The sequence below is a fragment of the Macrotis lagotis genome, chromosome 1, assembly GCF_037893015.1.
Source record: "Macrotis lagotis isolate mMagLag1 chromosome 1, bilby.v1.9.chrom.fasta, whole genome shotgun sequence".
Taxonomy (NCBI): domain Eukaryota; kingdom Metazoa; phylum Chordata; class Mammalia; order Peramelemorphia; family Peramelidae; genus Macrotis; species Macrotis lagotis.
This window is the reverse complement of record NC_133658.1, coordinates 53,717,355-53,744,022: the sequence shown is the minus strand read 5'-3', so window position 1 is coordinate 53,744,022 and position 26,668 is coordinate 53,717,355. Positions and strand designations below refer to the sequence as shown.

The following is a 26,668-nucleotide window of genomic DNA, read 5'->3' as shown; positions in this document are numbered from 1 at the left end:
CTGGCCTTGGAATAAACTCTTCTGTGGGAGAAGCTTCCTGGAACAGGATCCCCTCTTGCTGATTAGCAAGAATGTGAATATGGATTGTGGAATGTGAATCTGATGGGCAGGGATTGGAGTTTCAGCCCCATTCCCCTTCCTCCTCCCTTTCCTCCTCATTTCTGTTTCATTGTGTCCAGGAAAGCAGACACTAGAAATACCAGAAAGAGATAACTACTTAAACAGAAATGCGCTTGGATTGTTACTCATTGCCAGGATTCTGGTATTTACTCCAAGCAACTGGACCGTAAATGATGCAAGGGCAGAAACCATCTTTTTCCTTTGCATTAAACTTCTTGCCAAGTACAGTTCTGGGTGTGGGTAGGCCTTCCAGAAAAACTGTACAAATTCAAATTCTATATTTATTATTAATCATGTGCAAGTTTCTGAGACTCTGAAGTTAAAAAAGTGGTTTATATTCTACTATCTTGGTTTCCTCATCCATAAAATGAAAAAAATTAATAATAGGACTTACCTCTCACTGTTGTGATGAGGAAAAAAATGAGTCACTACTTGAAAAGCTCTATATAAATATTGATCATCATCATCATCATCATCATCATCATCATCATCATCATCATCATCACATTGTCTTCCCAGCAAAATGTCTTCTTGGCCATTTCTTTTTCAGGTATTTGTCAGTTGCTCATTCATCATATCCAAACTGTTGCTGTTTTCATTTCAACTTTTCTTCTTTTTATCTCAGCTTTCCTTGTCTGTCTTATTAGAAAAAAGGTCTCTGTGGCTTTATACCCTTGCTCCTCCTGAACCCTTTCTTTTGGCCTTTTTCCTGCCTTGTTTGCTAAGCCATCATAGATATTTCATAGAGTTTATTTGGAGGGAATATGGTCCCAGAGAACAAGGATCCCTGTGGTAGTTAGGAATGTTTAGGAGGTTAGACTGTAATTTTTATGAGGACCATTTTGATCTTGGTGATGCCCAAGCTGAAAGTTCTAATTATGAAAGCAAGTCCATCTGAGATGGCAGCAGTAGACAATTCCCAGCAGCCTGCAGAATTTCCAGGGAAAAGAGGACCTTAGAGGATGCTATCCCTACATCATTCAACTTCCCCATCTTAAACCACAATCCCCCTCCCATACATATAAACAAAGAGCAATTGCTCTATGTTTTAGTCTCCATTAGGGTGGTATGAATAGATTTCATACTAATGGAGCTCCTGACATAGTCAGAGAGACATAAGAAACTGCAACTTAATGATGGAGGGTTTGGAGTTCATGTACTTTCAGATCCCCTAGAGTGGTTATAGGTCTGTGGATTTTCAGTTTTCCTTCAACTTTGGGAAAGTAAAAAGTTAATTTCCCTTCAATTTAATTCAATTCAACATTAATTAAACAACTCCCTTGTGTCAGGGCTGTTTTACCCTTAGACTATACACCAATATTCATAACTGATTTGGGATTTCATGGAAGAGTATACACCCTCCTAAATGGTCCTTCCATGCCTGCTCATCCTATGAGACTCTTGTGCATGCCTTTGCAGAAATTCAACATAGGATCCCAATATGCTGGGAATCTTCTTTGCTTGCTTTGAATATTATAAGTATATCATTGAAACACACAGGCTGTTCATAGACTCTAGTCTGCTCTGTCCAGATAACTAGCCCATCTCCTTTTTAATTTGCTCATTTCTTTGCTGACATTTTACTTGTTAGTAGTCATTGTCAGTCCTAGTTAATAGTCCTTGTAATATGTTACACCCTTCATGGCCTCTCCATGATACTCATTTTCAATTCTTTGACAACTCAAGAGTTCCATGACTCACGGTTGTACAATACTACCAGAAGATAGTATAGGGATTAAAAAAAAAAAAAAGAGTAGAGTCTCTGTTTAAGAACTCTGCCTGTCATCCCCTCAAGCTAGCTTCTCCTCCCTTTCAATGCCAAATTCCAAGAAGCCTCTACTTCCTCAGTACCCAATCCCTTCTCATCCCCATGCAAGCTGGCTCCTCATCCAACCCACCTGTCTAAAATATTCTTACTGGTTAACAGTAATTTTTAAACTGCTAAATGTTTGGTTCCTTTTGCTGTCTTCATTCCCCTAGTTCTCTCAGCAACTTTTCATGCTGAGTATAAATCATTCCATCTTCTTCCATCTGAGATACAGCTCTTCCAAGTCATGTGGCCTCTCTAGGCTCTCCTCCTATCCATTCTTACCATGTCTCCTTGGTTCTCTTGGCTAAATCAGCATCTACCTTTCTTCCCTAAACATAGGCACCCTAGAGCTTTGTCCTAGCTTCTTATCTCTTCTTTCTCCATACCTCCCTTTGTGATCTCAATGGTTCTCACCAATTCAATGATCATCTTTAAGCGGATCACTCCAAGGGTATATCTGCAGCCCTACTCTTTCTCTTGACCTCCTACCATGTATCTCTATCATAATGGTATTTCTATTTGGAGGTCCAGTCCAGTAGCTCTAACTTAACATATCGTCTTTTGATATATTCCCTTTTCTTACTCAATAAATTCACATCCACTCCTACACCATCTCTAAACATTTCTCCTGTCCATCCCCTTCTCTTCACTCACATGGACTCCCATACACTGCCACTGCCACTCACATACACTGATTGATATGATGAGTAGTTTTTCTGAACTTCTTCTCCACCCCCACTTAAATTTCTTTTTAAAATTTGTTATAAGGGGTGGCTCACTAATTAATGGGCATGAAGGAATATATTTCAATAGGAAAAAAATGTCAAAACAAAAGACATCAATAACAATGAACAAAATAAAGGCTTGTTGAAGAAAAGCAGATTGAAAGGTATTATAAATTATAAAAATTTTTGTTATTAATCTTTTGAGGTTCAGGAAGGACAGATTGGATCCCAATTTTATACATGGCTTTTATGCACTGATTGATTGGTTGTTATCAAGTGAATGATAACATGACATGAACATTAAGGCAGTGTTAAATGGTGAATAGAGCACTAGATCTAGGTTCAGGAATATCTAGGTTCAAATCTGCCCTCATACACTTACTAGCTGTATGACCATGACTTAAGTCTTCTGTGCCTTAGTTTACCTAAATGTAAAATAAAGATGTTGGACTCAATGGCCTTCAAGACTCATTCCAACTTTAAATGCCTGATCCAAAGTCATGAGGAAAACCAAGGAAGGGATAAAGGAAATTGCTTGCCCACTTTCAGATCTTAAGAGACTAGAGTTTAAACCCAGACCTACTCTCATCCTATGTGTTATAGCTGAGAACAAATGCTTCGTGTAATTAAAAAGGACCCATCAGAGTGCTCATTAAGCTCCCTCTGACCTCCATCCCAGCCCCATATGTAGTCTGTCACTGCTGAGCGAGGGTTGGCCCTGGTGCCAGAGGGAAGTGTGCATTGAAGACTTGCTGATGTCCGTTGCTATTGCTAGTTTGGTCAAGATTAGCATCTGATGCCTGGGGAATGAGTTGAAAAGGAGACCAGCCAAGTGAAGGGTCTGGTGTCTCTTAGCATATCCAAGTTCCACTGTGTCCAAGCCCTATCTATCATGCATATGCCCCTCACCCCCACCCCTCATTCACATGGCACAATCTTGGAATGCTTGAATGGCTCTAGACACAGCAGGCTATTCCATCTGCCTGCAGCAAATGAAAAAAATACAACAAAAACCACTTATCATGACCTGATGTATTCAGAGGAAGCCCAAATTCCAACTACCCAATACAGGCATGCCGAAATTAGAAGGAAAACAGTCTGGGCTGTTCTCAGAGTTTTTATTTTCTTTATCTGGATTATTACCTGGAGAAAGAGAAGGGAAAGTCTCTGCCATGGGATCCATTAACCATGTGTTTCGGACCTTTCATGAAGCAATGTAGCAAGCATTTCTTGAATTCCTACTTGCTGTGTGACATTGGGCAAATTGCTATGCCTCTCTAGGCTTTGATTTCCTCACCAATGAACTGCTGAGGGATGGGAAGGAAATAAGACCCTGGATTTAATTAAGAAAACCTGAGTTAAAATCCTTCCTCAGACTCTGACTAGTTTCTCAACTTTGGTCTGCCTCAGTTTCCTCATCTATAAAATGGGACTCATAATAATATCTATATTGAAGGTCTGTGGTGAGAATAAAATGAGAAAATATTTGTAAAATGCTTAAAAACCTTAAAATTCCACATTAATATCTTTGTCACTTTTCTTCTGTCTTTGTGCTTTTCTGTCTGTGATTTTGTCTCTCTATCAGACACACATTGGACAGTTGATCTCTGAGGCACTTCAAGCTCTAAATCCTGTGATAGGATTACAGAGGGAAATCCCCAGTGAGGAAATTCCCTTCACTAATATAGTTGGCATCTTCTTTGCAATTTAGATTAGATTAGAGAATTGCCTAGACTACAGATGGATTAAATAACTGACCCAGAGCCACACCACCAGTATATCCAAATCTTTCTGGCTTCAAGGTCATCACCCTACCCTCTATTCTTCCTCTCAAATCTTTTGATTCTATAAATAAAAGAATAGCCATCCTGGATCAGACTGTGGATAAATCATTTCATTTCCTGGGGAGACAATACTACCCCTTGTCTCCTTCAAAGGTTCAGTTCTGGTGTGGTCTTCTCCATGAAATCTTTTCTCTTCTCCTTTCATCCAACTACCTATTACTTGCTCCCCCCGTCCATCCTCACTTTCAAAAATTGCCTTGCAGTTATTCTCATGTTTATATTGTTTAGTATCTATTAAATCTCCCCTTATACATATAAAATTGTTTTCTCAGTTAGACTGTAAGCTCCTTAAAGCTAGGGACAGTTTCATTTCTGGTTTGTATATCCTTTTCCTCTACCAGGTAGCAAGTGCTTCATCTGTGCCTCTTGAGCGACTATGTATTCTGCCTACCTCGCAATATCACTGTGAGGAAAATGTTTTAAATATCCACTGTGGAGACAGGCACAATGTATGTGAGGCCCTGGGGCTACTAAGACAGTCCCTGCCCTCTAGAAGCTTACAGTCTAATGACTATACTGGCAAAACAACACTTGTAATAAATGTGAGCTATTACCATATTCCAGTATCATTACAAATATCTTCCTGTAATTAAGAAACATTCTGATTTCTTTATTCTCTCTCTCTCTCTCTCTCTCTCTCTCTCTCTCTCTCTCTCTCTCTCTCTCTCTCTCTCTCTCTCTCTCTCTCTCTCCCCCCCCCCCCCCAAGTGACTCAGTAGAGATCAGAAGAGTATTGCCAAAAATCCTATCCTATACATCCTGAGAATTCTTGGTTCCAATGTCTTTCCTCTGTCTTATTTATCCTGTTTATAGCTTTTGGGGGCATATTTCTTTACTCGCCACCATTCTCTTAAGATTGTAAGCTCCTAGAGGGCAGGGACTGCCTTTTGCCTCTTTTTGTAATCTCAGGGCTTAACCTGGCACATTTTGCTGTTGTTCAGTCATTCGTTGGGTCTGACTCTATGATCTCATGAACCATACAAATATACACTCCAATACTGTTCGTGGGATTTTCTTGGCAAAGATACCGAATTGATTCATCATTTCCTTCTGCAGCATGACTGGCACTAAACAAATCCTTAATAAATCTTTATTGATTGAGAGTATATGAATAGTTATTCCCAAAGGCAATAGTACCCTAGAATCAATTAATTAGGGGGCAGAAGGTAGGCACTTAAAATTTTTTTGAAAATTTAAATGAATGGAGTGGGGAAAAGGTGAACAGTTGAGATGACTGGACTAGACCACGCATGCTGATTAGAGGGAGAGACAGCATCCATAAAGTGACCTACCCAAGGTCACTTATTCAGTCAACTGAAGAGCTAAAATTTGAAGTCAGAGATCTTTGACTAAATGTTTTTCTACTACACCAATGAGTTCAGGATGCTTCAAACTTCTCATGAATGTCTCATGAATGTGACTGCAAAATGAAAAATGTTTTGTCTTTGTTTATAACTTAGGTTGATAAAACACAGTTCCTGCATTCTGAGCCAAGGTGGAAAGGATGGCATACATGTGAGAATGGGCTCGAATAGGAACCTGACCTTCTCCTCTGTGTATAAGCATAGGCCAGTGGCCACTGACTACAAAGGTAAGTACTATATTTTCTTTTTCTAAGGAAGGTACATTTGAGGGGGGGGGGTACAATTCTATCATGTTCATGGTGGACCTTTACTGAGAAATTCTTCTTTGGTCTTTGAATTATTATTGTATCTTGATGATTTCTGGTTTGAGCTACAGTTCTGTATAAGTGAGGACTTCAGGCTTGATAAGGGTCCCCTGAGCTCAGTGACCCATGAGGTTGGACAGATGAAAGAATGGGCCAAATACAGGAACTAATCAGGTGACTGATTAAAATGTGGTGGCTTATTCTGATTATCTGAGAGATCAGTCTGGAGAGGAGGACCTAAATTCAATTTACTTGCATGTCGTGGACTCACTTCCTTGCTGTCACAGTCTCCTTCAAAAAATAAAGGACAATCTGAGAGAAGGAATTAATGGAGATATGTTGTAACTGGGTTCAAATATTTGAATGGTTTTCATTCTTAGTCTAATTCCTAAAGGACAGATTTGACTCATTTTATTGATCTCAGCTCTCAGTACAAGGAGTAATGGATAGAAATTGAAAAGAAGCAAATTGAAGTCTTGATGCCAGGAAAAGCTTTTCCTACCAATTAGAGTTATCCAAAGATGGGCTTGGTGCCTCAGGAGGCAGTGGGTTTCCTTCAAAGGAAGTCTTTGAGCAGAATCTGAATTATTGCTTAATGGGTTGGTTGCAGTAGGACTGTTTTTTTTTTTCAGAAATGGGTTATTCTGCTTGGTTGCTAAGGTCTCTCCCAAATCTGAATTCTTGGATTCTGTGAATGCAGCCTCTATTCATAGAGAATTATGTTGAAAGGGTATGCTAGCTATGAGGTGATTGCATGCTTCAACATCTAGGCCCAGGCAATCAGGATTCCTTTCTCCTGAATGAAGAGACTACTTCTGAAACCCTTTCTCATAGAAACAATAGAGCGGGGAGCCAGGATGCCTCCCAGACACTCTTTCAGTGAATTTGTGGTTAAGAGAGATAAGACCCAGGTTTTGAGAAAATAGCTCCAAGATGGTGCATGCCAACAAAACTATTATTTCATTCTAACCAAATGAAATGATGTTGAGTCTTTACAAATAGTCTAGTAATTCCCATCAGCAAATTATTTTTAACTCAAATACCCCTCAATTTATAATTCATTTATAAATTTATATATGTAATTCAATCTATACATACTATTTACTAATACTATATATATATATACTATAAAATGTACACTAAATAGAAAGTTTAAAAGAATTAGAAAAAGATGAATAATATTTCTTGATTTTATTTACTAGGGGCACAAAAACTGCTTTCCTTTGCTTGAAAGCAATGATTGCATGTTTCATTATTTTAAAAGATATTTCTGTCTTGCAACATAAGAGGAGATTTTTAAATAATAATTTTTCCCAGAATGAATTGTGCTGCTAATGTGATCAATGAAATAAGCCATTTTTTAGATATTTTGAAAGTAAATGATACATAATTCAAGAAAGATTAGGTCAGAACATCAGCTGACATCACAGAATTTTTTTGGTTTTGTTTTCTTTCTTCTATTTTGTAACCAAAATTTCCTTTTTGGTTCTTTATTTTATTTTTTTTCACAGTCAACCAGCATTTATTTCAGCATTCATTTTTGTGAAATGTTTTCCTCTCATTCCTTCCCTCCCCAAGATAAGCAAAGAATCTAATATAAGCTATATATGCACAATCATGCTAAACACATTTCCATATTAGTCAAATTGTGAAAGAAAAATCAGGGGAAAAAGGGATAAACCATGAGAAAAGAAAAGAAAAAACAAATTTTAAAAAGTGAAAAAGCATTCTTTGATCTCATTTAGACTCTATAGTTCTTTCTCTGTATGTGGATGACATTTTCCTTCTCCAGTCCTTTAGAATTGTCTTTGATTGCTGAGAAGAGCTAAGTCTGTCATAGTCGATCATCACAGGATGTTGCTATTACTGGACATCTCAGCTTTTAGGGAGGTATTGCCTTTCTCTGCATGTAGAACTCCATAGTATGCAATCAAAAAATAAACAAAAATGAAAAGGCATTGATTAGGAGTCAGCTAGAAGTTTTCTGTGTAAATCCTTCCCTCTGTATATAGTTCTGCTTCTTGGGTGGTATGGTCCCTTATCATCTATTCATATTTGGCTATTTTTGTTATATTTTTGTTTAAATTCAAGAAGCAGCAAAAAGATTAACTTGACCAGGTAGTAAGATATAATACAGTCTGAAAATGAGTAATATGTAATATTGATGGAATGGGAGACCGGCATCAGGTTGTAAAGGAGGCTGGCACAATAGCCAACAGAAATGTATCTCCTTCATCCCATGGTTAATAGGGAGTCATTGGTGTTTTTGGAGGAGGAGAATGACATGGTCAGACTTGTACTTGAAGAAAAGCATTTTGGCAGATGGGTTGAAGTAGAATGAGGATAGAGGAGATTAATGGCATAGTGTAGATGAGGTAGGGTGAGAGCACAAACCAGGGGCGATATTGTGGGAGGATGGATATTAGAGATATGGAGATAGGGGCCACAGCATTGAGCAATTGGATGTACATCTGGAGTTTGTGAAAATAAAGACTTGAAGATGACATCAACATTGTCAACCTGGGTGATGGGAAAGAATGGCTATGCCTGTAACAGAAATAAGAATGTTCATAAAAAGACTTCCCTTGAGGGAAAAGATAATGTAATGAGACCTGGAATGTGGGTTGTAGATGAACCTAGATTGAAGATATTGCTGTGAGAGTCTTATGCCCCATATAGAAGCTGGGGATGAGAGAGAGCTTATACAATAGTGTGAAAGGTGAAAAGGGGAATATTGGATTGTAGTGAGTAAAAGGGAGATAAAATGACTCTGGATTCAGGTTCTCTTAATGACTTTGATAAATAGGGTAGGTTATAGTTCATCTTGTCATCTTTCTGTTGACTAATTACACTCCCACTATGGTCATACCCCTTTCCCCTTGGGAAATTGCCCCTTCAGGCAACCACAAACTTAACTTTAGAACAAAATTAAAATTCATTTTATCATAATATTTTTTTTCTGATTACATGTAGAGTTCTCAACATTAATTTTTGTAAAATTTTCTCTTTCCCTTCCCTGGCCCCTTCCCAAGACAGCAAGCAATCCAATATAGGCCATACATATATAATCATCTTAAACACATTTGCAATTAGCCTTTCTGTGAAAGAAAAGTCAGAACAAAAGGGAAAACCATGAAAAGGAAAAAAGCAAAAAACAAATAAAAAAAAGTGAAGATAGTGTGTTTTGATCTGCATTCAGACCCCTTAGCTCTTTCTCTGGATGTGTGAATAGTATTTTCCATCACAAGTTTTATAGGATTATCTTGGATCACTGTATTGCTGGGAAGAGCTAAGTCTATCATAATTGTTTATCACACAGTGTTGCTATTACTGTGTATGATGTTCTGCTCCCTTCACTCAGCATCAGTTCTTACAAGTATTTCCAGAAAACATCTTTTCTCAACTAAATAAATTCTAAGCAAAACAAAACTGGAAGTTGGACATGATGTTTTGTCTCCTGCAATTTGATTTTTAGAAATTTGAAGCCTTGGGGCAGCTAGGTGACACAGTGGATAGAGCCTGGGCCCTGGAGTCAGGAGTAACTGAGTTCAAATCCAGCCTCAGACACTTAATAATTACCTAGCTGTGTGGCCTTGGGCAAGCCACTTAACCCCATTGCCTTGTAAAAACAAAACAAAACCTTAAAAAAAAAAAGATATTTGGAGCTTCAGATTCCTAAGACACTAACTTAAGACCTGCCTTTGACACATACTGACTCTGTGATCTTGGGAAAGTCACTGAATGTCTCAGTTCTCCCAAATACCTCTCTAAGACATGATGATGAAATCATAGGGCTAGGTCAAAAATAAAAATCATTATGCTTCTATGGGGTGCAAAACATGGTGCTAGAATGTTAGACCTAGAAAAAGTGAACTTGATTCCATCCACCCCACCCCAAGAATAACACAGATTTGAGAAGTGAAGTAAATTATCTAAAGCAATTCTTCCTCTGAGGTCATGAAATCAAAGATTTAGCTTGGAAATAATCTAGAGTCTAATCCAATGCACTCATTTTACAGAGAAGAAAACCAAGATCTGAAGAGATTAAATAATTCCCCCATCCTCACACAGGGATTTATTTGAAACTAGATTCTAAAATCTAGAACTTTCCCTTCTGTTCGTCACTACTGCAATCTACTCTACTTATTCCCAATCTTTGCCATGACATCCACAGACTCATCTGTTTGCCAAAACAATTAAAAAAAGTCTGGGACCTACCAAAGTAGTCATGTGGAAAGCATGCTGACCTTGGAGTCAGAAGACTTGGGAGAAAATCCTGACATTTCTTGGACAAGCAGCTTTATACTACTGAACCTCAGTTTCCTCATCTGTAAAATTAAGGATATCATTTACATTCCCTGCCTCAAAGAGTCCTTACCAGAAAAAACACATTATAAGCTTTAAAATGCTATGATAGTTGTAGTTCTGATTTATGATCTGAATGTCCAGAGAATAACATTCTGGGAGTATATTATTCCCTTCCAAGGTAGTCAGTTCCTCTGCCTCAAGGTTACTCTGTCTTACTGTGAATCACAATGAAAACATCCCCAGCCTTCCAGAACACTTTTGGTATTTTTTTTAAAGGTAACAAAAGCTCTGTCTTTCCTATCAGGTATGGATCCTGCCTCCATGCTGGATGTTAGTTTCCCCCTTGTTTCTTCAGGCTGTGGCTGCCATGTTTGACAATCGCCATCGTTAAAATTGATTGGGGCATCTGGACGCAGAGGGGTTCCTCAGGGCATGTGTGCTCTGAAATAACTTATCATGGGTCCCATAATTTAAATAAAACAGGAAGGGGACAGTGGCCTGCTCCAAGATCGATCTGCCCATGAAATGTTAAATGGTGGCTGTCATGGGGATGATTTGGTGCCGCTGCGACCTGGGTCATCCAAAGATTGATTATGCCTCATTCGTCTGTATTTTAATTATTTTGTGTAAATTGGGTTGCTCGCTATTCTGGCATAGCACCTTCCTATACATGTCAAAAGGGGTTATAAAACACATAACAAATCTACCCCTAAGGCAGCCCCAAGAGTGTACTCTTGCAGAGAGAGAAAGAAAAAGAGACAGACAGACAGAAAGGAATAGGAGGGGGAGAGAGAGACAGGTTAGGAGTAAGGGAGGATGGTTTGTGAATGGTTTAGTGTGCCCTTGAAGAAGTCTGAAAATGGGATTTAGGCTCCAGGTCTACCATTAACTACTTGTTTGGCCTTGGATAAATCACTTCTCTCTTCTGGGACTCACTTTCCATAACTGTAAAATGGGGAAATTAGACAAAGTCCATGTGCCCCTCCCCTTAGGCTATGTATTTATGGTACAAAATGGGCATCAAAGTACCATGTCAGAATGGTGATTGTAACATAATGGGAAAAACTATCCATTTGGAATCCGAAGTGTTGGTTCTTTTCAGAGTTCAGGCTCTGATTCAGATGACTTTCAGTGTATGATTCTGCAGTATCTTCATCGCTCCAAGTTTTGTTCTACAGCTATAAGATAGGCATGATAATATTTATACCATCTACCTGGATCAGTTCAGGTCCTTTCAAGATTTAGGGAAGGGAACTATTTGGCAATAATAGTAGAGAAATGCATAGGTAATTGAACTCTATTATCTGTATAGCCATACCTGAGAGCCAGAATGCCTACCTTGGAGGGCACATGGCAGGACTGTCCAAATGAGAAGACTTCAAGCCTTAAGAATCAAAGATGAGAACTAAGATGCCAAGTACCCTTTATTACCCATCCTGTAGTAGTCTTTCAGGAAGAATTGTGGATAAAGATAGCATGAACTTGTTCCAAACATTTGTTAAAATGGTATTGGATTAATCCTAAAGGTGACTCATCCCCAGAAGTATATGATTGTTCTGACTTCATATTAGCCCTGGGTCCAGACAAGTTATCTCTCAATGTTCTAGGTGACTTCCTAAGTTGTAGTGAAGGATCAGCTAACAATGTTCCCTTGTCAGGGTTCTCCCAATATCAATGAAGTCACAGATCTAATTCTTTTTCTTATATAAATGTATAATAGAATAACCACAACAATAATTGACATTTATATAGTACTTTAAATTGGCTTAAGTGTTTTACATACATTATTTTATTTGAGTCTCATGAAAACAAGTACCGTACAGATTACACTCATGGATATGGCCAATGTGGAAACCAGCTGTTGCTAGACAATACAACAAAGGAAAAAATAAATCTTTGTTCTGAAAAAAGAATCACTTCTCCCTTATGGATGCCCATAAATTTGTCCCTGGTTCAAGCACATGACTCAGATCTTCTAAGAGTTTATGAACTTCAAAATATGCTTAAAAGATGATCGCCCCATCCCACTAGGCTGTTAATAAGGATCAAATGAGAAAATGCATCTCAAGTGCTTTGTCACAGTAAATATGCTTGCTATCATTATTGTGATAATTTGTGAGTGGGTAAAGATAACCCACTGAGCATTCCTTGCATTCCTTGGAGGCAAGAATCATCCACAAGAGGTCATAACTCTGGATTGATGCTGTCGGGCCAGGCAGGGTAGGAGATCTACTGTGAGTAGAAATACTGTTCCACCCCAAGTGGGCAGATTTCTCAAAGATAGTGCAAGGGTTCTCTGACACTGGCACCAATGATAAATAAGTTAATATCAGTACCAGGTGCTCAGCTGCAACAGACCCTGCAATAGTATTCAAGATGAGCTCAACACAACTTTTTCCTTTAGAACATTGAAAAGATATTTTTAACCCCCTCAAGAAATTAGCATTTAAAGGGAGCCCTTGGTCATCCATCCTTCAAAGCCTAGCTGAAGTCCTATCTTTTTTCAAGAAGAGTATCACAAACCTTGGTGATCACTTAATGGATGCAGGTCCCTGCCCATACTTTCCAATGATTTCTCTACAGGGCAGAGGGAAAGGAGGAGGAAGGAATCTATCCATGTGTTAGAGGTCTTCAATTTCTTCTGACATTGCAAGGATGCCAATGGATCACTCCAGCTGCTCATCTGTCATTTCTCATTCTTGCTATATATTCGACCTTTTCCCTTTCATACAATTCCTTCATGACCTCTTTTACTTCTTCTCATCTTTGTAGTCACTGATTGATCAAATGGCACAGTCTGCTCCCAACACTTCATATGCCTTTTCATTTCATTCAGTGTAATATTCATTTTATAATTCTTGGGTTTGATCATTAATTGTTGAAAAGATGTGTGCTCAGGTCAGAAAAAGGAGTTTTGCTGTTTCCCAAAGTCAATCCAACCCAACTCTGTCCATCTTGTCGTCAATCAATATTGCCTGTCCCATCTCTATAGAGTATTCTTTTAAATGTATATTGCCATCTAGGTAATAGCCATTCTTTTTTTTAAATTTATTTTTATTAAAGATACTGTTTGAGTTTTACAATTTTCCCCCCAATCTTACTCCCCCCCCCAACGGAAAGCACTCTGTCAGTCTTTACTTTGTTTCCATGTTGTACCCTGATCCAAATTGGGTGTGATGGCAATAGCCATTCTTTTACCCACTTGGTCTTTCATTTGCAAATGGACAAATCAAACAGTTTTGAGTGATCACAGAACTCTACTAAAAGTCTTTTTTATGATGTTTTAGGGTTTGTTCCCAAAACATCAATATTTGGAGGATGGAATCAAACCATCCAAAAGGAATCTCTCCTTGACCAGGACTGTGTACAATCTTCTCTATCACAATCATGAATATATCAAGTATACATTTCCCTGTTTTATGTCTTGATGTTTATTATTATTAGAGGGTCAATGAAAAAGGATTATACAGGGTACCAGAAAAAAAGGTGAAGATACCAAAATTATGTGTTTATGGGTCCTAGAAATCTCAGATTTTATTAATACCACAAAAGTAATCAACCAAGAGAATACCACTATCTACTCACCCATTTGCCTACTTTTCCATCTATATAAAATGAGTCATGAATAAATGAATGAATGAAAATGAATGAACATGGGGTGGCTAGGTGGCACAGTGGATAAAGCACTGGCCCTGGAGTCAGGAGTACCTGGGTTCAAATCCGGTCTCAGACACTTAATAATTACCTAGCTGTGTGGCCTTGGGCAAGCCACTTAACCCCATTTGCCTTGCAAAAACTTTTAAAAAAATGAATGAACAAAGGAATGAAAACATATTTTTCAAGTGCTCAACATAAGTCAATAACTGTGAAAAGTACCAGGAGTACATGTGCAAAATAGGCTCAGTTCTTGCCCTCAAGGAGCTTACATTGTAACAGGGAAAGCTAAGCTATAGAATAGTGTTAGTGTAGATAGAGTTTTAAAAATGTGATTTGGAGATGTCTAAAAAGTTAAGTGGTGGTCTAATTCTAGACCATGATGGAGTGAAAGTTCAAAAATCAAAATCCAGGGTGCCAGGGGTAGGAGACTGAGTTTTAGAGAAAGGCAAAAAAAAAAACCTGGTGTCTAGATGATATCAGTTAGGAATGCCTAGAAAGTGAATTACCTTTAACCCTCTGCTCTTCCTTCTCTACTATGTCTCCACCAGATAATTAATCCATTCTTTAGGTATCAAGTATTTCCTCTAGGAAACACGATTTGTTATCAACTATTTCCTCTAGGGACACTTCTCAAATTACAAATTCCACCATTCTTCTCAGGACTCTAAAGATGAATTTGAAGGACTCTAGTTTCTAGTACTGTTCCTCCCAAGCCCCTACCAGTGTATCTCCATTAATAATTACTACACCCCATAAGTTTAAAGACAAGATATTCACTGACAAGTTATGGTATGAAAGAATTCTCCTCAAACTTTCCTGGTGTGAAATCTGATTTCCTCTATAGAGGAAATAAAATTAATAATATAAATATTATATGAATAAAATTATGAATGATAAAAGCTAATGTTTATATAGTATTTTAAGTTTGCAAAGAATTTTATATGAATTATCTCCTTTGATCCTTTTGCTATTATTACCTCCATTTTATAGATGAAGAAAATGAGAAACAGAGGGTGTGACTTGCCCAGGATAACATAGTCATTATCTGAGGTCTGGTCAGCATCCTATCCACCTTTCAGGCCTAACTTGGTTGATGTTTTTATTGTCCCATCATCATTACTCTGTTGGTAATGGTAGTAGTGATAGGGATGGTGGTGGTGTGGGGAACCCAGTCTGTGCCTTTTAAAAAAAAAGTATCAAGAGCCACACCATATAAATATTTTTGAGTACTGCCAGCTTTTACACTGGTATGATATATTAGACACCTGGCACTGCTGGCAGAAAGCCACTTGTCTTTGTTGCCAGCTGTGACTCAAGAAAGCAGGTGTGTGTTTTGCAGAGCCCCTTGCATGGGCACGAGGCCATGAGTCTGGAATCCTTTGAAAGGCATCATTCTGTTCTTGCATCTAGGCAATCACATTGATCCATAGCTTGTGTCTGAAAGCTGACTATAGAAAAAGACACTCTACCTGACTGCATAGTGGACCTCTGAAACAAAGTACAATTTCTACCAGCCAACTTAGAAAAAACCTGTGATCTGGAAGTCATATTGGGTCCTCAAAACTCATATCTTTCAAACTACCTCTCATTCTAGGAGTCTCTTCAGAATCTTTTAAACTTTGGGGTCTCTGAATTACAATTTTGTATGTTTTTTTAAATACTTCATCAATCATAATTAAATAAAATTTGCTTCCTTTTTATCTCATATATTATAAACTGTCTTTCTAAAAAGGGTTGATAGACCTTAGCCACGGTGCCAGAGGGATCCATGACACATGGTTAATAATTTTTCTCCTTTACCTTAGGAAATGATATTCAAAAGTTTCTGTGACAGAAAGATTCATCCCCTACTAGAAAGGCAACTCTCTAATCTTCAGTTTTTTCTTCTGTAAAATGAGTATGGCTTCTAAGGACCCTTCTCGACCTAAAGGATGATCCTTTATACCAACCTGTCAATTAGCTTCTCTGACCTTAGCTACATTGATCTTCAGATGATGCTCATTCCATCTATCTTAGGCTCATACTTGAAGCCCTTGAGAAATGGCAGGATTATAAGAGGATGTACATACATCCTGCAAGGACCAGTCACCACTGCATCAGGATGAGACATGTCAGCTTAAAGTGCCTGGAGTGAACCTGACAGGGGAGGGTCTTAAATAAGAGGAATGTTTAAATAGTCCTAGAGAACAGTGGAGGATTGGAATTCAAGTTGATAAGGGTGGTCCTTTGTTCTCAAAAAGATCATGACATCAGGGAGGTGATACCATGATAGGCCCATGAACTGGATCTGAGTGAGGGGATGCTGTGCTCGCATTTCCTAATTTTTTCCAATTAAAACATGAAGAATTTTTAAAACATCTTAGGCACTTACAAGCTGTGTGACTCTGAATAATTTATTTAACTCCGTTTACCTCTATTTCCTCATCTATAAAATGACCTGGAGAAGGAAATGGTAAATCACTTCTATATCTTTTTTTTTGTTTTTTGTTTTAGATTTTTCAAGGCAATGGGGTTAAGTGGCTTGCCCAAGGCCACACAGCTAGGTAATTATTAAGTGTCTGAGACCGGATTTGAACCTCCTGACTCCAAGGCCGGTGCTCTATTCACTGCGCCACCTAGCCGCCCCAATCATTTCTATATCTTTTACAAAAATAGAAACAAAAACAAATGAGTTCATGAAAGTTGGACATGATGAAAGTGATTGAAAAAGAGCAACATAGATGATGATGATCAGGACCATAATTTGAATTGAGATCCATATTCTTTCTATTGTATCAAATTGCCTCATATAGCTCCCTGCTCACATTTCCCTATTTTTTCCCAAATTAAAACATGAAAAACAATTAGAACATTCCTTTCTTTGTCTCTTGCTTTGCCAACAATTAGAACATTTTTTTCTTTGTCTTTTCCTTTGCCCACGAAGTTCAAAGATTTACAGCCTTGATAAAATGCTCACCTTGATTTTTTTTTAACAAAATTTTGCTTGGTCACTGATATGTGTCCGGTTGCTTATCTGAGTAGTAAGCCAGTTATATGAGAATAGACTCACTCTTCTCTCTCTCTCTCTCTCTCTCTCTCTCTCTCTCTCTCTCTCTCTCTCTCTCTCTCTCTCTCTCTCTCTCTCTCTCTCTCTCTCTCTTCCCACCCACCCCCACCTGGCCCAGGAGCATCCTGCCAGGTTTTTGTTCTTTTCATGGCTGTTGAAATATGGCTGTGGGTATATTAGTCTATCAGTTCTGATTAGCCCAAATCACTCATTGGGAGCTGGATTTCAAGAGACAACTGACTTACAGGTGAATGACTTTGACTTTACTGAGGAATTTGAAGAGTCCCTTTATTCTCCAGAAGAGCAGGTAAAGCCCTATGGGCAGGATTAGCTCAAGCTCCTGAGCTTTAAAACTCAGTTCTTTCTATCTTTTACTGACCTGTCCAAGCATGGTGTTTCCCTGTTGGTACCTGTTGACATAGCTAGCATTTCATGTGGAGAAAGGACATTTCCCCCTGGGGTCCATAATGAGATCTAAAAAAATGCGGGGGTCTGAAAAAGACAAAATATGTACTATAATTAGGGAGATCACTTTTTGAATCTTCCTTATAAGGCTAACTTTCTTGGAAGGTAGGAACAGGGAAAGGGATATTAGGAAATGGTGTTGATATAAAAATAAATATAAAAAAATTAAAATTAAAAACAAAAAAGAAGGATTCTTTCCACCTCTAAATTCTACTATTCTATAATTTTGCTCAAAATTCTACCATCAAAAATTTTTTTTAAAATTAAAAAATTATGCTATTAAATAATTTTGTTCTTATAGTTAAAATATTGTTTCTTTAATACTGTCTCATGTAGATCATAATAGCTCAGATTTATAAGACTCTTTTCTCATAACCTTTCTCAACTTTAGCTTTCCCATATGGGATTTCATAGTAGGATCAGGTGGGTACAATACTTTCCCTACCTGTTTTGAAGATATGTTAAGTGCCCTGATCCATCCATTATTATAGAGAAGCAAAGGAGATATATTGATGAGTCCACAAAGCAAAGTTAGAGATGCTCCAGTACCTCATTGAAGATGTCTGGAGGGGGCACCTAGATGGCACAGTGGATAGAGCACCGGCCCTGGAGTCAGGAGTACCTGAGTTCAAATCTGGCCTCAGACACTTAATAATGACCTAGCTGTGTGGCCTTGGGCAAGCCACTTTAACCCATTTGCCTTTCAAAAACATAAAAATAAAAGATGTCTGGAAAGTCCTCAAGAAGGTTCCACCACCTCTGCTTTCCTCTTCTTTCCCAAAGGTCACACCCCTTTCACCCACAGCTCTTGCTGTCTTCCTCTCATCCTACTCCTCTCATTTTCCCTACTCTTTCTTGCTTTGTATGCATCCTACCTAAAAGCCTGGAGGTCCCAGAGTGTCCATAATATTACAACCAAAAGAAATGGCTTTGAAGTCTGAAGCCCTGGGTTTGAATCTCAGGCTTTCCATTTTCTATGCATATGACTTTCATTTCTCTGGACATTACTTTCCCAATTGACAAAATGAGAGCAAATGGCATCCTCTAGGGGTCCTTTGGAGGGAGGTTAGGTCTGAATCAATGGCCCCATGACTTATCCAAGGTTATACAATGAGGGAATGGTAAAATTGGAGCTCAAATTCAAGTCTTCTAATTATAACTCCCATTATTCCCCCCCACCACCATGAGTCTTCCTTTGGGAATACTGTTAATGACCTAAGTTAATGAGACAGATAATAAAAGACTTACACAAGATTCCATAGCTGTTAGAGAAATTAATAATTCCAGCTATATCCATTTGATCACTGAGCATGCCAGTTTGTTTTACCTTGTTCTACAATTATTGTCAAAATACCAAATCTTGGCTAAACATCTCACAGTTATGAGCCATTGGTCACATTGGTGAGGTAGTACTTCGTATAGATGGCTCAAGGTAAAGTCAGCCTTACTACGAGAAAACAACCCAGTGTACATATCCAGTAGATGTTGGAAAACAGCTCAGTATACATATTCAGTAGACGTTGGATCAGAAGATTCATCTTGAGGTCAGGGATTGTTTCATTTTTGGTTTTGTATAGTAAGGGTTCACCATAACGAGTGAGGATGCTTTGTTGTTATTCCCTCATTTCAATCATGCTCAAATCTTCTTGGCCCCATTTGGGGTTTTCTTGGCAGAGATACTGGAATGACCTGCCATTTCATTGTCCAGCTCATTTGACAGATGGGGAAACTGAGGCAAACAGAATGATGTGACTTTCCTAGGGTCATACTAGCTAATAAGTGTCTGAATTTGAATTTGAATTCATAAATTGAAGTTTGCTGACTCCAAGTGAGGAATATAATCCACTGTAGATTCCCCCTAGGAGTGCTTAGAAAAGGGCTGAACAAATGTTTACCAATTGGTTCTTCTTCTCAATCATTACCATCAACAATAACAACAAACATGGATTAGCTCTAATATGTGCAGGATCCTGGGGTTGCAAGAAAAGCAAAAACACATGGTCTTGGCTCTCCTGGTCAGTCAGGTACAACATCATTTAAAACTTGCATTGCAGACAATGTGCTTAGTCCTTAGATATCATGAGGACAGTTTATTATGCTGATGGACAAGTATAAATTAATCCCTGCTCGGAGGGAATATCTCAACTTACTAGGTTCCCAGGATAGAACTTTAGCTGGGGGACAATGCAGATCTATATCCATCTGACTGCTGCTATGAGTCAGTGGTCATGACTGGACCCTAATTAATGAAAGATTAACCAAATGTAGCATTTATACTATTGAGAATTACATGTACAGAAATGTATGCACACAAGAGCCAAGTGTTTCTGGGCCAGACGACCTTGATTCACATGTTTGGTGATAGACACTAGACATTCACTGGCAGAGGGACATTTATTTATTTTAGGATTTATAAAAAATATATACCGTCTTCAAAAATATCTTTGGGTGTATAGGCCATATGGAGGCAAGAACCCCTCAAATTCAACCCAAACAGAAAAGCCAATCTCAACTTACTATATCCAAACTCTTCCACTCAATTAGGACACACTGGACCACTGACCCATGCCCAGCTTTGCATTGTGCTTTGAATATCTTGGGAAAAAACTTGTCTCCAGCCTTTGGGATTCACAAAAGGCATAACTGTGAAGCAGGTATACTCCCACTGAAGCTAAACTGGGGCAAACCACCTCAGGGAACAGTCTACCTCATTCTCCCTGGCAAGGAAAATCACCCATAATGGATACGGATGAGTCTATGAGACCATTACAAAAACAGGCTAACAAATGTGGAGCTAAAATGTGCCTTGTACCATTACTGGAAAAAAATCAACCTGGTCTTTGGCATGGTCTTAAATAGCTGATGAAAGGCAAAATTTCCTCTGTCCTTGATCTCAAAGTTGTCTCAAAGAATTCCTTCTTCTTTTTAATAGGTGCCCATAAAATTCAAAAAAGAAACACGGATAATTGTAAATTCTTAGAGAGAAAAAAATTGATAGCTCTCTGAACAGATCTCTTTCTATGAGACAATAATCTTCTGTCCTGCCCTTCTTCCATGCTCCCATCTCCTTTTGTTTGGACTTTTGCAATAGCCTCCTGAGAGGTCTCCCTGCCTCTACTTTCATCATCTCTCCAATCAATCATCTGTGAAACTGTTACATCGACGTACCTTAAACACAAGTTTTACTAGGTGTCCCTCTCCTGCTCAAGAAGCTTCAATGAGGGGCAGCTAGGTGGTGCAGTGGATAGAGCACTGGCCTTGGAGTCAGGAGGACCTGAGTTCAAATCCGGCCTCAGACACTTAATAATTACCTAGCTGTGTGGCCTTGGGCAAGCCACTTAACCCCATTACCTTGCAAAAAAAAAAAAACTTAAAAAAAAGAAGCTTCAGTGATTCCCTATTTTCCCTAATAAAAAATACAGATTCCTCTGTCTGACATTTTAACTCATAATTTACTCTAATCTACATTTTCCAACTCTTTCACATTCCTCCCACTTGAAGTCCCTACATTCTATCCAAAGGGGCTGATTTGCTTTTTGCTTTTCCCCAAAAACATTACCTCTCTTACCTTTATATATTTCCAAAGTTCTTTCCTATGCCTGGAATGCCTTCTTGCTATTGGTTCTTAGAATATCTAACTCCCTTCAAGCCAGGTGTTACCTTCTGTATTAACCCTTTCCTGTTCCTTCTCATTACTTAGTACCCTTACTCCAAATAAATATTCTATAATTACTTTGAATGGCTTCACTCAGAATTAGGAAAAATCCAGGTCCCATCTCACTTCTGACACGTACTGGCTTTGTGGTGTGACTTCTAAGAGTCCATTTAACTTTCCAGTTCTTAGGCAGTTCTCCAAGACCATTAACTGAAGAGAAGGCACTCATACTCTAATCTATATCCCCATCTCTATATTTTCTTTCAACTTATTTTTGTATATGTTGTTTTCCTCTGGTAGAATGAAAGCACCCTGAGGACAGGGACTATTTCATTTTTGTCATTGTATCTTCATTGCCTAATAATTGCAGAAAACAGGTACTTAATAATTGTGCAGAGAATTCGTGTTTTTATTTTATTTTCCAGCTTTTAAAACCATATTATATCTTAGGAATATAAATTGGGCACATTTTGACCATTATTTTTTACCCTTTGCTTCATGGAATCAGATGGTGAAGCCATTAGTGAATTAGTGACATTGGGAAATTCTTGATTTGTGTGTGTGTGTGTGTATATATATATATATATATATATATATATATATATATATATATATATATAGAGAGAGAGAGAGAGAGAGAGAGAGAGAGAGAGAGAGAGAGAATGTGTTCTATTATGTATCAGGCTCTGAGCCATCTCCCTCCCCAATATCTTGTTGCCAAAAAATAAAAAAATGTAATAATCATTTATTAAATGACTCTTGGTGGAAAGCATGTTCTTCACTGGGAAAGGTTAGCTAGGAAATATTCTCTGCCCCCACAGAGTCTATAGTCTAGATTCAAAAGAAATTCTAGGACTTTGGGATTTCCCTATGATTTCTTTTTTACATAAATGAGCATAGTCCAAGAGAAGCTAACTGCAAGGCTCTAACTTACAAAAGTGGATGGTCACCATCAAGAAAAGGCATGAAACACCTCTTGTGTACCAAGAAGCCTTCAGTACCATTAATATGTTCGAACTCATTCATCATTCAGGGCACTAGATACATGGGGTGTGTCATTGATTTTTAAACTAAAATGTCTATTCTAGTATTATTGCCCTCAATGTACAGCTAATCTCATTTCAAACTTGCATCAGTTGCATGGGTAAAGTCACTCCACTGGATAAAAGAGGCGAAAGGAAACTTACCAGTCATACAATCTAATTCAAACCTGAACAGGAATCTCCTCCTCAATCCTCTAAACAACTGATCATCCAGGCTCCACTTAAAGACAGTATCTCCTGAGACAGACCATTCTACTTTGGAATAGTTTTCATTGTCAGAATGGTTTTTCTTTCACCTAAAGCTAAAATGTCAGTCTAACCAATGACTCATTAGCCTGAGTTCAAATCCAGTCTCAGAGACTTATTAGCTGTGTGACCCTGGGCAAGTCACTTCACCCAACTCTATAAAATGAATTGAAAAAGGAGAAGGGGAAACCATTCCTGTAATTTTGCCAAGAATAATCCCAGTGCAATTGTGAAGGGTTGGCCATGACTGAACAAAAACAATTTTTGTGTTTATTCATATTGAACTCCAAGTCCCTAACACCTGCAAATCATTCTCCTACAGACTTCTGTCTAGCCACATCTCCATTACTTCTGTCTTTTTGCAATTGGTTTTGGAACCCTTGTGTGGGACTATTAAATTTCTTCACATTAAAGTCAATCCATTGTTCAAGTCTCCTGAGATATTTTTGGATCTGGACAATAAGTATTTATGATGCTAGTGAATTATTCATGAAGAAATGGGACTAAGAAAACTATAATAATGTAATTGGACGGTAAATTGTCAAGGCAGAAAACTGAGCCCTTTCAGAAGTTCCCATGATCCCAACGGTCCGAGTAGTTAAGGTAAACCTACAAGGCAGAGCTGTGGTTCTGGAATGAAAAGATTTAGGTTCAAATTTTAGCTGTGCTATTTTGTTTGACCCTGACCAAATCTCTTAATCTATCTGGGTCTCAGTTTCCTAACTTGCAAAATTAGGGGACTGGGCTTTGTCCTTTACTGACCCTTCTAGCTAGATTTGGAATCAAAAGACCTGGGTTCAAATACTGGGCAAATCACATGACTTCTTCTGGGCCTCAGTTTCCTCAAAGGAAATGGAATATTAAGTAGGAAGTTAAAGTAGAAATTAAAACAACTCAATTGATTATTAATTAAATCAATAATTAATTAAAACAATTATGTACCAACTGCATGCTGAGCATGAACGGGACAAGAGAGAAGGTCAGTTACACTAAGCCTCTGAACTGGGGACCAAAGGATCTTAAAAATTCCTTTGCTTAAGAGTTTTAATGACTCCAGGGTCTCAGACCAAGCTAAGCCTCTGGGAGTAAAGAGGTAGAGGGGAATAAGGAACATAGGGAGGAAATACAATTATATAAAATTGAAGGTTGCAGTGTAGATGGGTAACATGATCTTGACAATAAATTAGCAAGATTATTTTTACAACAGTGTAAACAAAGTAAAGGGTGGAAGGGAAAGATGGACTGAAGACTAGAAGACCAGGTGGGAGAGTTTTATATTAGTGCGTGTGCATATATGTATATCTGTGTGTGTCTACATAATAGATGTGACAGATAAGATGATGATGATGTTTTTCCTTCATTCTCAAAGAAGACTATGAGATCAGAGAGGTGATGCCATGACAGCCACAAGAATTGAATTTGAGTGGGGGTGGGGCGCTGTGCTAATTATGGGTCTCACTTTATCCTCCAGAGCCATCCAGGTCCAGTGATCAGATATGAGTCAGGAAGGCTGGAGATGACCCTGGATGGGAGGCAATCAGTGTTAAGTGACTTATCCAAGGTCATACAGCTAGTAAATATCTGAGGCTGAATTTGAACTCAGATACTCTTGACTTCAGGGCCAGTGCTCTATTGACTGTACCACCTAACTGCCCTAGAGAAGAGATGAGGATTCAATTAGGATGGTTGCAAAAGAGAGGATGGGTGCAGAAGATACTGTCAAGATAAGACTTGATAACTGATGAAATGAGGAAGATTCAAGGGGACTCTAAACTCAGAGTGACTGAGAAAATGGTGATGAATTAACAGAAGAAGAGAAACTGGAGGGGAAATAGGTTTAGGGAAGCAAATGATAGCTTCAGAACGAACTCTGAGTTGGAAATTGGAAGTTGGTAAGAAAAGAATGCTAGATAGGTCTGTGGTACGTTAGACTGAATTTTTTTGGTTTATCCTTCATTCTCAAAGAAGACTTTGACATCAGGGACATGATGCTATGACAAGCACGTGAATTGGATTTGAATGAGGGGGATGCTGTTCAAAGTCACCAGCCTCACTTTCTCCCCCAGTGCCATCTGGGTCCAATGGCAAGATATGAATCAGGGTGACTGAAGATGGCCCTGGATGTGAGGCAAACAGGGTTAAGTAATTTGCCCAAGGTCATACAGCTAGTAAGAGTCAAGTGTTGGAAGTTGATTTGAACTTAAGTCCTCCTGACTTCAAGGCCAGTGTTCTATCCACTGTGCCACCTAGCTGCCCTTTGGACTGAATTGGCAAAGTTCCATGTAGGCACTATAATACATGATTGTCTTGTCATTGATCCTTCTTCAGTACCACTGCATCTAGGAATTGCTAACTACAAAAAAAAAGAGAAGGAAAGAACTAAGATGAAGTGTGCATTCCATTAAGGTTAAGATAGAATAATAGAAAGAAAATTATTCTTTGTTAGCTAAGAGATTGGTTTAAATCTCATTTTTAAAGAACACTTGCTGTGTTACCCTGGGTACTTCTTTCAGTCTGAGTCTCAGTTTCTTTATATGTAAAATTAGTGTATCTTTCTCACAGGGCTGTTGAAAGGAGCAAATAAATTAATCTATTAAATTTGCTTGGTAACTTTAAAGTGTGACAAAAATGTCACATATTATTATTAAAAGTCATTAAAATGACAGGATTATAGCAGAAGTGGAGAAAGAAGGAAAAGATTTGTTTAATTTTAAGAGTATTAATGTGACCTCTATTTCTATAGATTTTCTGAAAACTCAGGAACGGGGTGGTGGCCAATTCTGAGGGCCCATTTGGATGAAAGTGGACAGACCTGTCTCTGTCCTCCTCTCCTGACACCGTCTAACAAGTTTTATTTGATATTTGCCATTTCACTTTCCCAGTCTCTCCTTAAGTAATTTTTTCCATATCTTAGCTGAGTTATAAAACACACACACACACACACACACACACACACACAGAATTTGATTTTCATCCAATTCGTCCTGAATTTTAAATCTAAGCCTCCTGAATCCTATATTTGACACCAGCACAAGATATATGGTATTTTACTGGGACAAAGAGTCAGCTCCCATCCTCTCCAGGAATAATTCCTTGGATGGAAGCCATATTAGCTTTCCTATGCCTGTCACAAGAAAAAAGTTTCATGGTAGGGCTCTATCCAAGAGCCAGAACTAGACGCCATTTTTTTCTATCCTGTTCACCACATGGTCAAAGGCAGTCCCATTGATTGGCATGCCCGGTAGCATGTATATATATGTTTACTGATGGATTGATTAAACAGATGGAAAATGGCTATCCATCACATATTAGCCACTCTGCCGTTGCCAGGCAGTTCTATGGAATATTATGACATAACAAAGATACACGTAGAGTGTTTTCTCAGCCAAAATAAAGACCAACGAGACTGTTTTACCCAAATAATGGTGTGTTTCTGGATCATTCGCCATATGGAATTGCCTTGCTCCCCATGCTGGCCAAATGTGCTACTCTGTCTCTAGCTGCAGGCCCACCCACACTTGGAGCCCAATTTGGGTCCTGGGAAGTAGTTACCTTACCACTTCACTTTCTTGATCTCCCCCTAAATCACTGCAGATTCACACTGCCTGGAGGTCAGTATTCTATCCATTCCTACTGGTAACCTAGTATTTTATCATTCAAACTTCATGGCTATGTTTCACAATCCCACTTTACTAAGAACTCTTTCTTGGATCTTTCTTGGGCTGCTCCCTCATCCCCTTCACTTATAATATGTGACAGCTCCCTCCTCAAGACTAGAAGAACTCCTATGGCCTAGATAGATAGACAGATAGACAGACAGACAGACAGACAGAGATGGATGGATATCTCGATATCTTGATAGGTACAACTAGGTGGCACAGTGGTTGGAGTATTGACCCTAGCGCAAGAGGATCTGAGTACAAATCTGGTCTCAGTCTCTTGATACTTACCACCTATGTGACACTGGGCAAGCCACTAACCTCATTGCCTTGCAAAAATAAAAATAAATAAATAAAAGATAAATAAATAGAGAGATTTCAGATGTGGATGGATGGATTGAAAGGACAGATAAAAAGATGG

The 26,668-nt window shown here is 38.5% G+C and overlaps 1 long non-coding RNA gene across 4 annotated transcripts in view; it reads left to right on the top strand.

Annotated features, from left to right (window-relative positions):
* The window catches only part of LOC141498324 (uncharacterized), a 343,106-nt gene that overhangs the window by 285,957 nt on the left and 30,481 nt on the right, over positions 1-26,668 (top strand). For 3 of the 4 annotated variants that reach the window (XR_012471613.1, XR_012471610.1, XR_012471607.1), the window contains 2 exons: positions 5,960-6,090; positions 10,781-14,064. This is a non-coding gene — a long non-coding RNA (uncharacterized LOC141498324). Of the gene's footprint in view, positions 1-5,959; positions 6,091-10,780; positions 14,065-26,668 lie in introns of those variants that run through there. The other variant, XR_012471611.1, reaches the window with a different exon arrangement.